Below are 18,274 nucleotides of genomic sequence, written 5' to 3'. Positions count from 1 at the left end.
ATGTTGTAAAGCTATGGAGAAAATAATCTAAGATGGAATTCCCTTTGTATGTAAAGTTACATGGGACCTTTTTGTATGTAAAAAATGTATAAAAATGGTATTTTAAAAATGCCTTATGTTGAACCCATGAGATACATACACATATTTATGACTGAACTCCTCGGGCTTAAGTAGCCTCACTATTCTAGGGGGATGGTAGGAGATCCATCCACCTTGGTCTCCAATTATTCTTGTATCTAACACATTTGACAAGCAGGTGGCCATGTGAAAAAGAAAGATGATTTCCTAGGCCACTTTCAAGAAAGTTACTCCATCTTCCCACTTGCTTGATCTTGCACACAAAAATGTGGGTTCTAGTAGTACTTGCATGATCTATAGCAAGGCTTTGCACATGCTCATCGTGTATTACTCCCATCACCACTTTTACTTTGCTCTAGAAGTTTTTTATAAAGAGTATAGTAGATTGTGTAATATGTGCTTGTATGACCCTTAGAACTATAGCCATTGATGTGAGCATGGTGTTGAGATATTAGCAATCACACTCAGCTTAGCCTCTTTGTATGGAGCAATGTGGGCTCAGGATGCATAATCCCATATGCACAGTGGTGGAAAGTGCGATGTAGTCTATTCCTATAAAGAATTGTACTTGCTTTCATTTTGAATGCAATGTCATAGTACTTTTGTACTTCCAGCAAAGTGTGTGGTGTCATTGTCAGTCCACTACACAAGATTGTGTTATGAGTCCAAGCTTCCATCTTGGAACCTAATTCACTTGTGTGACATTTGGTCTTGATGTCTATTATCTCATGAGCTCAATCTTTCTCTTTCAACCTCCATAGCCATAGTCTAGATCCGACATTCATTACATGGTATCAAAGTGTTGAGATATCGAGCTCCACTCGTGATACGCTAGGGTGACCGTTGTGTATTTATGTCATTGACTTGTCAGTTGCAGACGCGGTTGGTACACCGCCCATGAATAATAGCTACATGATAGCTATCCTTATCTACTCTAGTTTGTGGCTCAGTTAGTATGCCACCTTAGTTAGTTGAGTTTGGTTTGAGACCCATATATAGGGTTCTTCTATTTCTTTGTATGAGAGTTCTTTTGGCTTACACAACTAAGAAGAGGAAAACTGTTTCCAGCCTCCACCTCTGTGTGTATTCCCCCATTGTGCAAGCAAGAAAGCTACAAGTGAGACTCCTTCCTTCTCCCCCACAATCTTGACATGGTATCAGAGCCTTGTTCGTAGTAAGGAGCTCAAGAAAGCAATCCAAGCTCGCGGTGTTCTGATAAGAGGAGCAGTGTTGCTTTCATTTTCTGTTTTGGGAGCAGATCTCTGCAGGTAGCACAGCCAGAAATTGCAAGAGTGCATTGTCTCAGGTTGAGACGGCCTTCGCGGTGAAGCAAGAGGGCAGTATATGCTGCAGGTTGTTTTTTTGATTTGAGGCCATTTCGGGGCTTGTTTTGGAGGCGGAAGTTTTCTGCACGCACTCAGGAAAAGGCCCTGTTTTATGCTGTGCGACCACTGTTCTACAGGTCGGTGAACAGTTACCATAGAAATTGCATCGTATGCTTGTGTGCAGAGACATTGGGAGTTACAGAATCATCATTGGTTCCTGTTTATGCAAAATCGTCACTAGGAAGTGACTGTGTGGTCAAATACCACTTTCGCCAGTTTAGCAGATTTTCCCTTGTAAGGGTGAAGCTGTGTTTTTTGCAGTGACAGAATTTTTTGCAGTGTTCTGTAATGACGTCTGATTCTCTTTCATAGATTGTCACTGAAAAGCTTGACAAGAACAACTTCCAAGCATGGAAGTTTAGAATGACGAATTTCCTTATGGAAAAAGGATATTGGGAATTTGTTGCAGGAAATGAAGAAGAACCAGTTCTTCCTGATGTTCCCAATCAACAGCAAATGCAGGCATTCAAAGCATGGCATGAGAGAGCTAGGAAAGTTATGTACTGGCTGTCTATCAGTATTTCAGACTCTATGATTGTGCATATTCAGGATGCAAGTACGCCAAAGGAGGCATGGGATACTTTGTCAAAAATGTATAGCACAAATACGCAAGCCAAGAAAATGCAGCTCAAGCAAGAGTTGCACAATGTGCAAAGAGAAAATATGAGCATCAATGACTACCACATGAAGGTGAAGAAGATTGCAGATGCACTTGCTTCCATTGGGTCGCCAGTGGAAGATGATGATTTAGTTTTTATGACCTTGAATGGTCTAGGAAAGGATTATGCACAGTTTCGAACATCCATTTCCGTCCATGAAAGATTTCCTGATTTTGAGGAGTTGATTGCTCTTCTAATTTCTGAGGAGCAGAGAAATGGTGGTGCATCTTCTTCAGGAGGAACTTCAAAAGAAGCTGTCTTCTACTCAAATGTTGGAAGAGGTAGAGGCAGAGGTAGAGGAGGCCGATTTGGAGGCCGTGGTAGAAATCAGAATATGCAGCAAACTCAAGAAAACCAGTCCTATGGAGGAGGATGTGGTAACTCTAGAGGCAGGGGGAGCCAAAGAGGTCGTGATGGATGGCAAAGAGGCCAAAATGTAAACAATAATGTTGAATGCTTCTACTGTGGTAAAATGGGTCATATGGCTAAAGACTGCTATAAAAAGCAGAATGACATCATGAATGGAAAACTGCAACAAGGGAATTATGCATCTTCTAGTAGACAGGGTGATGACAGAAATGAGCATTTGTTTATGGTGCAGCACATGAACAATTCTGTGACAAGTGCAGAAGAAAGCAGTGATGTATGATATGTTGACTCAGGTGCATCAAACCACACGACAGGTCATGCAGAATGGATGGAGGATGCAAGGAAAATGGAAAAACCAGGATTTGTGGAGACTGGTGATGATACTGCACATCCTATTATGCAGATTGGAAAAATTCCTTTGTCTATGCAGGATGGGAAAAAGAAATACTTGTCCAATGTATTTCATGTCCCCAATATCACCAAGAATCTAGTTTCTATTGGTCAAATGGTTGAGTAGGGCTTGCAGGTCAGATTTAATCCTCATGGATGCTTTGTTGAGGATATGAAAAATAAAGGTCACTTGATAGCAAAAGGAAAGAAGAAGGGTAGAATGTTTACGTTGGATGCAGACATGTCTGAATTGAGTGCAGCAATGCTTGCACATGGGACCGGTGTAGTTGCAGATATTGATATCTGGCATAAGCGCATTGGTCATGTTAATGTACAGCGACTTAAATTAATGTAGGCCCAAAATATTGTTGCAGGATTGCCTAAATTCAAGGTTGCAGAAATGCATAAGGTATGTGAAGCCTGCCAATTTGGAAAACAGGCAAGGAAACCATTTCCTAGACATGTTCAAGAGAGTAAGAAGCCATTGGAATTAATCCACTCTGATGTGTAGACTACTAAAGCTGCATCTCTTGGAGGCTGTCATTATTTTGTCACTTTTATTGATGACTATAGAAGAAAAGTTTGGGTGTATTTTATGAAAAAGAAAAGTGAAGTTTTTGGGCATCTCAAAACTCTTAAAGCTATGGTTGAAAAAGAAACAGGTCTGCAAATAAAATGCCTAAGGTCAGATGGAGGGGGAGAGTACCTCTCAAATGAGTTTGCAAGGTTCTTGCAGGAGCATGGCATAAAGCAGCAATATTCATGCAGTCATACCCCACAACAAAATGGAATTGCAGAAAGGAAAAACATGCATATTGGAGAGGTATCTCGTGCCATGCTCAACGAAAAAGACTTGCCAGATTTTTATTGGGCTGAAGCAATTGCTACAGTAGTCTATATAATGAACAGGACTCCCACTGCAGCAATACATGGGATGACTCCAGAGGAGAGGTATACTGGTAGGAAACCAGATATTTCTCATTTGAAAATTTTTGGTTGCATTGCCTATGTACATGTGCCAGATGAGTTGAGATCCAAGTTGGATCCAAAAGCTGAGAAGTGCATCTTTATTGGTTACTCTCTACAGCAGAAAGGGTATAGATGCTATAACCCTTCTACTCGTAAGTTTACAGTGAGTAGAGATGTTGTTTTTGATGAGATGAGTAGCTGGTATAAACCAGTAAATGTGATTGATGATGTAGATGCACAAAGTGATAATGCTGCACAGAATTCACAGCAGTAGTCACAAAATATTAGTGGACCTGGAGCGTCCTCTAGCAGTGGTTCACATTCTTTGCCATGGACAGACAGATTGAGATCAGGAGAATCTTCTCAAAGCAATGCAGATAGTGGTATGCAGGTATCACGAAAAGGAAAAGAGAAGGTTGATCAGCCCATGTTTGATGTGAATGCAGGTCACTCTTATGTGGATGGTGAATCCAGTGGCTCAGAACAGAGCATTGATGATGAGTTGGGTATTCCTTCTATTGTTACACCTGGAGTAAGGAAGACCAGGGATGTTTTGAGAGCACCTGGGAGTGAACCTATTTTGCGCAGGTCTACGAGAGCTAGGTATCCTGTGGATAGGCTGAAATATGATGGATTTACAGCCATTCACTATGCATATATGGTCAAAGTGATACAGGAACCAGAACCCACTTCTTTTGAGCAAGCCATGGGAAAAGAAAAATGGGAGAAAGCCATGGATGAAGAAATGGATGCCTTGGAAGCAAATGCTACATGGGAATTGGTACCTTTGCCTAAAGGTAAAAATGCAATTGGCTGTAAGTGGGTTTATAAGGTGAAGCACAATGCAGATGGTTCTGTGAACAGATACAAGGCAAGATTAGTAGTCAAGGGGTATGCACAAACATATGGCATTGACTATGAAGAAACATTCAGTCCGATTGCAAGGATGGCAACCATAAGAACAGTCATTGCTATGGTTGCATCAAAGGAATGGTCTTTACATCAAATGGATGTAAAGAATGCTTTCTTGCATGGTGATTTGCAAGAAGAGGTCTATATGGAGCAGCCACCAGGTTATGTGCATGCTGTTCATCCTGAGTTTGTTTGTAGGTTGAAGAAAGCCTTGTATGGCTTGAAGCAAGCACCTAGAGCATGGTCTGACAAGATAGGACAGTATCTTGTCACTATTGGCTTTCAGATTTCCAAGGCAGATTTCTCACTTTATGTGAGAAAAACAGAGAAATGTATTATGCTACTTGTCATTTATGTTGATGATTTGATTATGACAGGTGATAATGATGAAGATATCCTTCATGTGAAAATGCTATTGAAGCAGAAGTTTGAGACGAAGGATTTGGGAGAGCTGCATTATTTCTTGGGCATTGAGGTGATTAGATCACCAAGTGGGATACATCTCTTGCAGAGGCAGTATGGATTGGACATACTGTCCAAATATGGGATGACAGGCTGTAAGCCTATTTCAGTTCCTTTGGAACAGAATGTAAAGCTGAGCACAGATGCAGGTGAGCTTCTAGAAGACCCTACTATGTACAGACGTATAGTAGGAAGTTTGATTTATATGACTATTACCATGCCAGATTTGAGCTATGCTGTTGGATTGGTAAGTCAGTTTATGCACGCTCCAAGGAAACCACATTTGGATGCGGCTAGACGCATACTCAGGTATGTGAAGTCCACATTGTAGTATGGACTATTTTATGAGATTGAGGTTCAGATACAGTTGCATGGATACATTGATGCTGATTGGGCTGGTAGTATTTCTGATAGACGATCTACCAGTGGATATGTGTTTTCTTTTGGGAGTGCTGCAGTCACTTGGAGCAGCAAGAAACAGCCTACAGTTGCCTTGTCGAGCACAGAGGCTGAGTACAGAGGTGCAGCAATGGCTGCATGTGAGGTAGCTTGGTTGCATAAGCTACTTTATGATATGCATTAGTCTACAGATGGGCCAGTTGTCATTTATTGTGACAACATGAGTAGTATACACTTGGCAAATAACCCAGTCTATCATGCTAGAACAAAGACATTGAGGTGCATTATCACTATGTGCGAGAGAGGGTTTTACTAGGTCTTATTGATCTAGTTTATGTCAGCACAGAGGATCAGGTAGCTGACATATTCACGAGGGCATTGGGCGCAGAGAAGCTACGCAAGTTCAGAGACCTACTTGGTGTGCAGGAATTGGGATTGAGCTCGAGGGAGAGTGTTGAGATATCGAGCTCCACTCATGATACGCCAGGGTGACCGTTGTGTATTTATGTCACCGACTTGTCAGTTGCAGACGCGGTTGGTACACCGCCCATGAATAATAGCTATATGACAGCTATCCTTATCTACTCTAGTTCGTGGCTCAGTTAGTATGCCACCTTAGTTAGTTGAGTTTGGTTTGAGACCCATATATAGGGTTCTTCTATTTCTTTGTATGAGAGTTCTTTTGGCTTACACAACTAAGAAGAGGAAAACTGTTTTCAGCCTCCACCTCTGTGTGTATTCCCCCATTGTGCAAGCAAGAAAGCTACAAGTGAGACTCCTTCCTTCTCTCCCACAATCTTGACACAAAGTCCAGTAGGGCATGGCCTAAGCACAACTCAATTCCTCTCTTAACTCTCTCAGTCTCTCTCAACCTCAATTCAACTTAGTGTGGTAGCTCATGACTTCCTCTTCAACTTCCACCTTGTGGAAGCCATATCTAGCATGTACCTACCCTCCTTGGAGCTTTCATATCTCACTCTACATGAAATATTTCTTAGTGCTTCCTTTTGGAGAATTATTCCCTTCTTCCAAAGCTTCTCGTGGCACTTTAGTTGTTGACATTGGTGGAGTTTATGCCTAACATTGCTAGAAAATGTGATCGCTGGCTTGTTTGCGCCTACATCTAGTCATACTGATGAATCTCCTCTTGCGTGCTGCGATGTTGGCCAAGAACATAGGGCAATGAAAGCCCATCACCTAAGGCACCCCAAGCTCAAGATGGATGGGCTTTCATTGGTTTGAGTTTTAGGGTTTGTAGGACAAGGGCCTAGTTTTTCTCTTTGTGTGGCTCAGACAGTGAACTACATTGAAAGTCTCTTAACTTTTCTTGAAGGAATTCATCTCAAGATGGATTGTATTGGTGTGTTGTTAAAAATCCTGCCTCCTGACTATAATAATGTATCAACTACATTGATCAACATGCCTAGTCCTAAACTGGTTGACATTAACGCCTCCTCGGTAGAAGAAGAAAAGAAGGTAAAGTCCAAGGAAGAACCAAGCACCTCTAAAGATAAACAAATGTTATATGTAGGCACCAGGTACAAGGGCAAGAAAGATCAATTGGTATGTGACTTTGCAAAAGGATTGGACACATGGAGGAATTCTGTCATGCCAGGAAGAGGTCCCAAAAGGCCTATCTAGTTGTTGTTAAAGAAGAAGAAGACCATGGAGCAAAAGAAGAAGAAGAAGAAGAAGAAGAAGAAGAAGAAGAAGAAGAAGAAGAAGAAGAAGAAGAAGAAGAAGAAGAAGAAGACCACCAGGAGAAGGACAAGCCTCATCAATCCTTCAATTCTGATAGACTTTTTTAGCCTTGTATTGCCTAGCCCTAATGCTTCTGACATAAGCTTGTAAAATCCTCATATAACCTTGTACTATATCCTCTGTACACTTTGCGAGGCCCTTGTTATAGCCTCTGGATGTCCACTATGTCTTTGGTACCCACACTCAGCCTTTTTTGCGATAGCCTCTAGTGTTTACCATGTTTTTGGTGTGCACACACTTTTCAGGTTGTTGCTCACTAAAGCCTCTACACACTTTGTACTTCTTTGGTTGTGATTGAGGAGGGGTGTTGAGATATTGGCAATCACACTCATCTTAGCCTCTTTGTATGGAGTAGTGTGGGCTCAGGATGTAGAATCCCATATGCATAGTGGTGGAAAGTGCAGCCTAGTCTATTCCTATAAAGCGTTGTACTTGCTCTCATTTTGAATGCAATGTCATATTACTTTTGTACTTCCAGCAAAGTGTCTATGTCATTGTTAGTCCACTACATAAGATTGTGTTTATGAGTCCAAGCTTCCATCTTGGAACCTCATTCACTTGTGTGACATTTGGTCTTGATGTCTGTTATCTCACTTCCTCTTTCAACCTCCATAGCCATGCTCTATCCGACACTCTTTACACATGGAGATACAAGGCCTTGATTCATGACAATAAATAGTGGTCCTTTAGAAACACATGACTAATTATTTGAGCATGGAGCAAAGATTATGGATTACAATTGAATTGTCTAGAAAGTGTAGCTAACTTTAGTGAATTGTTATAGGGCACAGTTTTGGGAATTTTGGTGTAAAGAAAGATCTTCAAAGCCACATAATAGTAAGGAATTTGCACTTGTAAATAAGCCCACATGGATGCAAGGTGCTCTAGGCCCTCAAGGTATGGCTTTGAACACTCCATTGTATTCATGATATCGTCTAAGTGATTTAAGAAGTTTGAAAGACTTACATTTTAGAGAGAGATTATTAATAATATCTTATCATGTTGAAATAAGTGTAAAAAGTTTGAGATGTGTAAATTTTATCACTTTTGAAAATAATACAATTATTATCTCTCATTTTGGACATAAAGTGGTTAAAGAATGGAGGAATAGAGTTAGTCAGGGTTAGAAATCGAGTTACTTTTCAAAATAGATTTTCTCTTTCCTCTTCCTTTCAAGTTCTTGTTGTTGAAGCTTCCATGGTGGCTACAAAGAAACTATTTCTCCTACTTTCCAATGGCTCTATCCTTCTTTGCAATCATAGAGAAAATATTCCACACATTCTACACATCAAGTAGACCACCACTTGGCCAACATTGATTGACGGATCACTCTAGGAGTAGACCCAAAAACTATGGAAACTTCTAGAGTAGGATGACATGCAAAAAGCAAGTTACTTTTTTAGCCAGTTTGGGAGATTTCATGAAAAAAGAACGGTTGCTAAAATTGCGCGCGTCATGCTCGTAGTTTACATGCAGCAAATAACACTCTGAACTAGGAGGAGAAGAAGAAGGAGTGATTAGGGAGATTTCTGATTAGATGTTTGGCGTTTTTCCCCCCTTTGGGAGAAACGGAACCATTAGATTTGTGGTCTGAGAAGCAAAGAAGAAGCTAGTGTTTGATGCATGTTTTTGGTCTACAAGGGAGCTCCAGGAGATCTAATGCTTAGAGATTGCTTCGGAGTAGTACTAGATAAGGATTTTGTTTATCTTCTTAGATTCTATCAATACATAGTGCTTTGATTCATTGAGATTTGTCTTTATCTTTTGTACCTCTTGTCTATTCTTTTTCTCCTATTCTATTCTCTACTTCCTTCCATCTTTGAATACTGATGGATACAACCTTTCGACTAAAACCCTTCCAACACCAAGTGACTAAGGTTTGATTTAATTGAATAATCCATTTTTGAGAGGGAGAGAAAGAGAGGGAGAGTGCATTCTCTCTCTCTCTCTCCCTTTTGCTTGTTTAATGTTTGAATTACTTTCTTTTTTGCTTGTTTAGGAGAGGAAACGAGAGAGTAAGAGAGAAAGAGAGGGAGAGGGAGAGGGAGAGGGAGAGGGAGAGGGAGAGGGAGAGAGAAAGAAAGAGAAAGAGAAAGAGAAAGAGAAATAGAGGGAGAGGGAGAGGGAGGGGGAGGAAATAAGAGAGGGAGAAAGAGAAAGAGAGGGAGAAGGAGGGAGAGTGCATTCTCTCTCTCCCTCTCCCTTTTGCTTGTTTAATGTTTGAATCACTTTATTTTTTGCTTGTTTAGTAGAGGAAATGAGAGAGAAAGAGAGTGAGAGGGAGAGGAAGGGGAAGGAAATGAGAGAGGGATAGAAAGAGAAAGAGAGGGAGAGTGCATTGTATCTCTCCCTCTCCCTCTCCCTCTCCCTCTCTTTCTCTCCCCCTCTCTCCCTCTCCCTCTCCTTCTCTTTCATTTCCTCTCCTAAACAAGCAAAGGAGAATGATTTAAACCTTCAACAAGCAAAAGAAAGAGAGAGGAGACTCACCAATGAGATATGGCGAGCGTGGGCGGCTTCTCTTTGCAACGAGGGCTCCTCCTCTCCTTCGCGAACAACGGCGGTGGCGGCGGCGGCGGCGGCGACGACAGCAAGTCTCTTCCTCTTCTTCTCTCACAAAGCCTTCGCTCTCTCCCTCGCTCTTGCTCTCAAAAGGCGAAGAAATGAAAATGAAAACGGCGCTCTGGTTTCGACCGCGCTTTTTTTCCCTGCGGCGTCGCTAACGGCGTCGCTATTTGCAAATGCGACGCAAATAGCGACGCCAGTTGCGACACCAATAGTGACGCCGATATCCGCTGTTGCTAATTGGCGTCGCTAATTGCCCAATTCCTTGTAGTGACTCCAAACAACTGATACAAAGATGGCTCTGTCCACCCGTGCGCTTCCACTGTGTGAAGCTTAGATGGCGATCTAGACAGAAGATAGGCTTAAGGCTAGCTGGAACAACAACTCTGACTGGGTGAAAGATGAGTGATCGACGACTGTGAAGGGGTTTAGCTTTTATAGCCTGCAAAGGCTATTAGGTCTGCCTGATTGACCTACCATATGAGCCTCCACTAGGTTAGCCAGGGAATATTAGTGGACCAGAGACATCATCTGGTAGTCCTTGGTCTGGGAGACTAAGGAGTAGCTCTACATCTTCAGGTGCATCTAGTAGCACTACAGGTAAAGACAAAGGAAAGAATAAAGTGTCAGATGGAATTGATGCAGTTCTTGATGGAGATGTAAAATATTACACGGCGCAGCGAACAGAATCTGAGAAAGAGATATGGAGTACACAACAGATAAGAGAAGAATCAGTAAATTCTTTAACTCCAAACAACTGATACAAAGATGGCTCTGTCCACCCGTGCACTTCCACTATGTGAAGCTTAGATGGCGATCTAGACAAAAGATGGGTGAAGAGCTTAAGGCTAGCTGGAACAACAACTCTGACTGGGTGAAAGATGAGTGATCGATGGCTGTGAAGGGGTTTAGCTTTTATAGCCCGCAAAGGCTATTAGGTCGGCCTGACCGACCCACCATATGAGCCTCCACTAGTCGGCCAGGGAATATTAGTGGACCAGAGACATCATCTGGTAGTCCTTGGTCTGGGAGACTAAGGAGTAGCTCTATATCTTCAAGTGCATCTAGTAGCACTACAGGTAAAGACAAAGGAAAGAATAAAGTGTCAGATGGAATTGATGCAGTTCTTGATGGACATGTAAAATATTACACGGTGCAGTGAATAGAATCTGAGAAAGAGATAGAGAGTACACAACAGATAAGAGAAGAATCAGTAAATTCTTTAACTCCAAATAACTGATACAAAGATGGCTCTGTCCACCTGTGCACTTCCACTATGTGAAGCTTAGATGGCGATCTAGACAAAAGATAGGTGAAGAGCTTAAGGCTAGCTGGAACAACAACTCTGACTGGGTGAAAGATGAGTGATCGACAGCTGTGAAGGGGTTTAGCTTTTATAGCCCGCGAAGGCTATTAGGTCGGCCTAACCAACCTACCATATGATCCTCCACTAGTCAGCCAGGGAATATTCCCTTTAACATTGGGTCGGGAGCGCTGCCCCCGGACCCCCGCCAGGGGGGCCGCTGGCCCCCTTGGGACCCCCCAACCAGGGGCTGCTTTTGCGGCCCTGGGACCCCACAATGGGGGCCTCTTTTAACTCCCTTACACCGCAACTCGATGCAATGCACCTCGAGTTGCTACCAACTTAACCACTCTGTCTAACCCAAAGATTAGACCCACAATGGTCACCTTTTTGCCATCCGATCACATAGACCTCATCTGATATACAAGTCAGGACTCAACTAATGTCCGGGCTCACATTTGGCTTCTCCTCATAATGGGGTCCTTACAACTTTGAGCACCATGGATCATTGGTAGCACCTAATGAGGGTGGGGCATTGATCATATCTAATAGGAGACTCCAGTGGCTCAGAGAGCTTAGATGATGAGCTTGGCATTCCTTCTATCAGGACACCAGGTGTACAGAGAGCTCATAGTAATGTAAAGGCTCCATTGAGTGATCCGGTGGTACTAGATCTAGTAGGGTCAGATACCCTGTTAAAAGATTTGGTTTTGAAGGTTATGCATCTCACCATTATGCTTATATGGTGAAACTAGTTGAGGATGTTGAGCCCACTTGCTTTGAGGATGCTGTTGGTCATACTCATTGGGATGTAGCAATGGAAAAGAAGATGGCTGCATTAGAGGCCAATAAGACTTGGGATCTAATAGCATTGCCAAAGGGTAAGAAAGCTATTGGATGTAAGTGGGTTTATAAGATTAAGCACAATGAAGATGGTTCTATTGGTAGGTACAAAGCTAGGATGGTTGCAAAAGGCTATGCCTGGACATATGGCATAGATTATGATGAAACCTTCAGTCCAGTTGCTAGGATGGCAACTGTCAGATGTGTGATTTCTTTGGCAGCAGCCAAAGGTTGGAGGTTGCAGCAAATGGATGTGAAGAATGCCTTCTTGCATGGTGATTTGCAGGAAGAAGTGTATATGGATCAGCCAGCAGGTTATAAAGATTTAGAGCATCCCACGTATGTGTGCAGGTTGAAGAAGGCGCTCTATGGGCTCAAGCAAGCACCTAGAGCATGGTCTGACAAGATTGGAGAGTATCTTGTCAATATTGGCTTTTATGTTTCTGATGCTGATCACTCACTTTATGTGAGAAAGGGAGATGCAGGTTTGATCATCATAGTCATCTATGTGGATGACTTGATTATTACAGGTGATAGTGATAGTGGGGGATTGCTGAAGTCAAGGACTTTTTGAAGAAGAAGTTTGAGATGAAGGATTTAGGTAAGCTAAGGTACTTCCTTGGCATTGAGGTGATCAGATGTGATGATGGTATATGGCTGTCCCAGAGACAATATGGCTTGGATATGTTGTCCAAGTATGGTATGACAGCATGCAAACCACTTTCAGTCCTGTTGGAGTAGAATGTAAAGTTGAGGGCTGATGTTGGGGATGAGATAGAAGACCCTACTATGTTTAGGAGGATAGTGGGGAGTTTGATCTACATGATCATTACAAGGCCTGACTTGAGCTACACTATTGGACTTGTGAGTCAGTTTATGCAAGTACCTAGAAAGCCACATTTGGATGCAGTGAGATGCATATTGAGGTATGTGAAGTCCACATTACATTATGGACTTTCTATGAGGTAGGCACAGATGTACAGGTGTTTGGATACACAGATGCATATTGGGCTGGTTGTATGTTTGATAGAAGATCTACCAGCGGATACATGTTCTCTCTTGGTAGTGCAGCAATTACTTGGAGCAGCAAAAAGCAATCTACAATTGCTTTGTCGAGTACAGAGGCTGAGTATAGAGGTGCTGTTGTTGCAGCATGTAAGGTAGTATGGCTACAAAAGTTATTTGCTGATTTAGATGTGCAGGTGGAAGGTCCAATTGTCATTTATTGTGACAACATGAGTAGTATACAGTTGGCTAGGAACCCTGTGTTCCATGCCAGGACAAAACATATTGAGGTACACTACCACTTTGTGAGAGAGAAGGTACTAGCAGGTGAGATTGACTTGGTGTATGTCAGCACATAGGATCACATAGCTCACATCTTCATGAAGGCATTGGGTATAGAGAAGCTTCAAAAGTTTTGAAGCTTACTTGGAGTTGCAGAGATGCAGTTGAGCTTGAGGGGGAGTGTTGAGATGACAAGCTCAACACATTCGGACATTAATGATGGACCGCCTGGTTAGATGGGTCCACATGTCTACACTTAGCACGTCAGTGGTCATTATGACTCTCACATGGCCACTGATTCATTACTTATTATATTCAGGTTGTTACACCTATTTACAGTTGGCATAGTTATAGAGCCAGTCGACTAGTGTAGTCGATTATACATTGTTTGACTTATTAGGCCACTTTCCTTTATGTTGTATCTTATTTATACTTTGTGAACATTGTAAAGTGTGTGGAAGAAGAAGAAGAAACCAGCAAGAAAACGTTTTGGCCTCCATCTCTCTTCTTGTTTCTTGAGTGAGCTTCTCCTTGTGCATTCTGTGTGTGTTCGACGCAGCATCTTGAGCAAGTCCCCCCACCACGCGATTCTTAACAACCATTGCAATATGTTGAGGTTATCAGCCTTTCAATGGGTTGGGAAATGTCGAGCTTGGAAGGCTCAAGAAATGGATATTATAAAGATGATTGTGCCCTAGCCTCATTGTTAAAGAATTAGTTATTGAGATGGGGAGATACACTTGAGATTTTACAACCCTCTTTGGAACATGCGATGTTGGTAAAATTGAGATAACAACTGCCATGAGTGCCCAGTGTAGAGTGTAACCCAGAAAGAGAAAGTGGTTATGATCGTGCTTTGGGCCATGTGATGTGGGCAATTGGAAAGGGTGATTTTCAATTTTGACAACGCAACTTTGTCGTGGCTCTTTGTGAGGTTGGTGGTCTAGCAGTGACTTGGGCATTGAACACTTTCGCACAAAGACCTGCATCATCTTGCATCCACTCGTCACTTCATGAGAGTATATGCAAGTCGCATGCATCAAGTACAACGAATAGATGCAATCACATCAAGATATTAATTTATCAAAATCCTATGATGCTGACTGCGATGCATATTCCGGTGCTTGTTAAAGACGTGGCATACATTAGCAGTAGGTAAGGAAAGTGTATACAGGTGGGAAGCCTGACCCTTTAACCATTTAAAGAAAAAAATTTATGGCAAGATGGCCTTAGTTAAGCAGCTGATATATCATGGGGGCTACTCTATTTGTACGAGATGGGGTGAGTCTAGGTGGTCGAGCGATTAGGGCTGTGCCGGTGAGGGGCTCCTGTGAGGCTGGGCGGGGAAGATATTGGTCGGGACCCAAATGGTGTAGTCCCTAGCCGCAACTATTTCCAGAATGCTTTTGAACAATGCATCAAATTCCTATTTGTCTTGAGCTTCCCTCTCCTCTTTCGAGCACCTGGTGCCTGAGCATCTGGTGGGGGCCTGCACAGCCGGTGTTTCCACACCCCGTGTACTCCCTTGAGCCCTCGTCCTCTTGGCTTGGGGGCCTGCGTCCTGGACGGTGTCATTTGGGGACTCTTTTCGGTGCGTACCTCTTTAAAGTATGCATGTAGTGTTCTGGTGGGGGCGCTAGTGCTTTATACTCCCTACGACAGTGGAGAGCTTCCTTGCAGGCCAGCTGCACTATGTGGTCCATGACTGCTACTGTAGGGGGAACCTGCAAAATGTGAACCAAGGGTTAGGACCGGAGGCAAGATAAAACTATTCACATGGAAGGGATTACATAGTGGGTTATTAAGCGCATATGACGAGGAGGGGTGAGGTGAGGTATGCAGTGTTTGTTGTAGAGGGACTGTCCCCGTGATGATGTTTGTTTTGCCTCTAGCCATTAGCAGATCTTGGCTTATGCTAAGTTGTGTGGACTAGTTGTCATGGAGTGGAGCAAGGCTCATTCCTGGAAGGATAAACTAGAAAGGGGAAAGGTGTATAGAAAGGGACGGTGCCCCATCTACACCATCAGATATGTTGGTCAGGGCTTCCTATGGTGGTAATGAGGGTTGCATGCCCTCCACCTGGAGGCGGGAATGGTCACACGACTTCTAAATGTGTGGTGAGAGAAGGACCTGAGGAGCTCATCCTGTCAAACCTAACTCTTCTCCCTGCACTTGACCATCATTGCTTATGTGTGTTAATATTATCTATTCAGGGTTACAAAATTAATTGTTTATTTATGTACATATTTACGAATCCATGTCACTTCATGAGGATAAAAACCAAATGTAGAACTCAGGATTGTACTAGAGTGTGGCACATGCATCCAGTACTTATGGAATCTTACTCAATAACAATAGATATTTTGCAACATCGAGTAGTATGATACCTTGTCCGAGTCTACTGGCAACATGTAACTCCTCCTCAGTGAGAACCTTATCAGCCAGAGAGTTCTCTTGGCTAATTCCAGCTAAGTTTGTACCCCGAATGGCAATCAACACTCGAAAGGAAGTTGGTGCCACATAAGTTGGGTCTCTTTGAGATTCCATTTGACCAATCGCTCCTCTGAGATGTCATAATCTGGGCTCCTAGATCGGCCATTGCAATGCAGTTTTCAAACCAACGTTTTTCAAATTGACTTCGACCCTCTGGATAAGTAGGTGGTACTATGTCTTCGCCTTCCAGGTCTTGGCTTGTAAATTTAAGCCTTCTGAGAAATGCCCTTGAGTCCCCAACTGCACAACCAGATGTGGGTTCTCCACTAATGTCTTAGATCGTTTGTGCAATGCTATTCAGGGTGCATCTATCGTTAGGACTATCATATCTAGTCATCCTCGCAGTTGTAGCTTAATGTTGTTGATTTCCTCTTTGAATAGATGCAGTCCAAATGCAACACATACATGTTTTTGCGATGTGGCCTTTTTGCCCTTGTTGGCTAGGTTGGCCCATTGAGGATCTAGGGTCTCTGTTTGTCTTTGTTCGGGTATGGGCTTTTGGTTGCTCTTTTGCAAGTGAGAATCCATGCTTGTGTAGTGCCATTACTACACTAGGGTCTAATTTGGAGGACGTGTCACGATGCACGTTTTCTCTCCAACCTACTTGGGGGAGGTGCGGAGGGGGCAAAGACCCCTTTGCGGGGGTCCGAGGGGGGGGGGCAATCCCCCCCCGGCCCTTAGGACCCTTACGGTAAATGCCATGCACAATTTGAAGTACCATTTATAGCCGAGTTTTGAACTACTTGCTCTAGATTTCAATCTAGTGATAGGTCTATGCTTTCTACTCTATATGGTCTCTCGATCAGTTTCAGGGTCTACAGGTTAAGATTTGAAAGAATCCAAATTTGGCCCAACAGGTTCAAATTGCAAAGGCCGAATACCCGATTCAGCCCATCCGAGGGCCGAGGGCCGAATATAATTGGTCGAATATCAAATTTGGTCAGTCCGAGTCTGGTTGTCCAAGACTGGCTGAGTGGGCTGAGGGCCAAGTCAGATGGGCCGAGTCAAGTGGGCCGAGTGTCAACTTGTCTAAGTGGGGTTGGGCTGAGCCGGTAGGGCCGAGGGCCAAATTTCGAAGTTGGTCCAAATGCTTCACTCAGACAGGTCCAATGAAGGCCATCCGAGTGTAGTTGGTCAAGGGCCAAATACTAAAGGGTTGAATGGCCGAGCGGTCCGAGGGCCGATTTTGGGACGCGACCCAGAATCGCCGTCATCAGACGGGCTGAGCACGATGCTATTTTTTCCAGACTCCAAATAATTCTACGCATCGAGCAATCGAGGGCTTCCTACCTGGTGAGCACCTCTAGATCCAAGCTACTTATGTAAGGGAAGGTGTGGAATTACCTAGGCTGGACAAATAGCTCCTAAATGACTAGATCAAAGCAGGTCCATGCGATGAAGCTCTCTCCCTCTCTCCTGCTCTCCTGAAACCCTGCATTGAAAAATGTGGCCTTTCTTGCTACTCTTGGCCCCTTATCACCCTGCCCACGCCTGCTCTCACCTTAGTCCTACTCCCTTCACCAACATTTAACCCAAGGTTTCATTTTTTGCCCTTCTTTTCCATGTTTCAGGCTATTATACAGCAACAGAAAACCCTAATGTCTGCTCCAATGTTTTGCTCCTATCCTTTCTAAATGCAAGAAAAAATCATAAGGGAAATACCTACACTACTCCATCATGCTTTTCCAAGTCCAAAAATCAAAAACCTACTTACTAAGGAGATCAAATACCTCCTCAAACTCCCTCGTTTCCTACCTATCTACCTCAAACACTAGTTCTAAGAAAATCCTACTTCCATACTCAATTCGAAGTGCGCAAGTATTCAAGGCTTGAATCCATTGGTCCCCGCAATGGAACCAAAATGTGGGAGCTTTGCCTCAACCGCCAAGACCCACAAATCACTTATTGCTTCAAGCATTCCAAGCCGAGCACTAATGGCTACCTCTCACATAGCCGACATGCCATCTATATTTACGGGTGTAGTGAGCTTACTTCCATGCCGATTGAGTTACCTCCTCTTCCACGCACTCCGATAGCTCCACAATCCAAGTGCAAGCTTCAAGCAAGCTCCCATCCTCAAGCTCCATGCTCCAAGCTCCATTGCCACAAGAAAGACAAGAGAAGAGAAGAGAAGAGAAAAAGAGAGGAGAAGATGGAGAGCTTCTCCTCCCCGATCCCTTACCCTTACACACTTACTCCCTCACACTCTCACACTCCCTCTCTCAAGCACAAGCTCAAGCAAGCAAGAACAAGAACAAGAACAATAAGAAGAAGAGGAGAGCCACTTTTGGCCACACATAAGAATGAGCTTCTCATTCACTTTTCAACTTTATATACAAAACCCTAAATCCCTTTTGGGCGGTTATCCCCTTATCCCCTTTTTTACATGGCCAGTCGTGGCC

Source organism: Lygodium microphyllum, chromosome 6, assembly GCF_053477565.2.
Source record: "Lygodium microphyllum isolate KBCC chromosome 6, Lygodium_microphyllum_v1.1.10, whole genome shotgun sequence".
NCBI classification, from domain to species: Eukaryota; Viridiplantae; Streptophyta; class Polypodiopsida; order Schizaeales; family Lygodiaceae; genus Lygodium; species Lygodium microphyllum.
The sequence above is the reverse complement of the archived record's forward strand: the minus strand, read 5'-3'. Positions refer to the sequence as shown.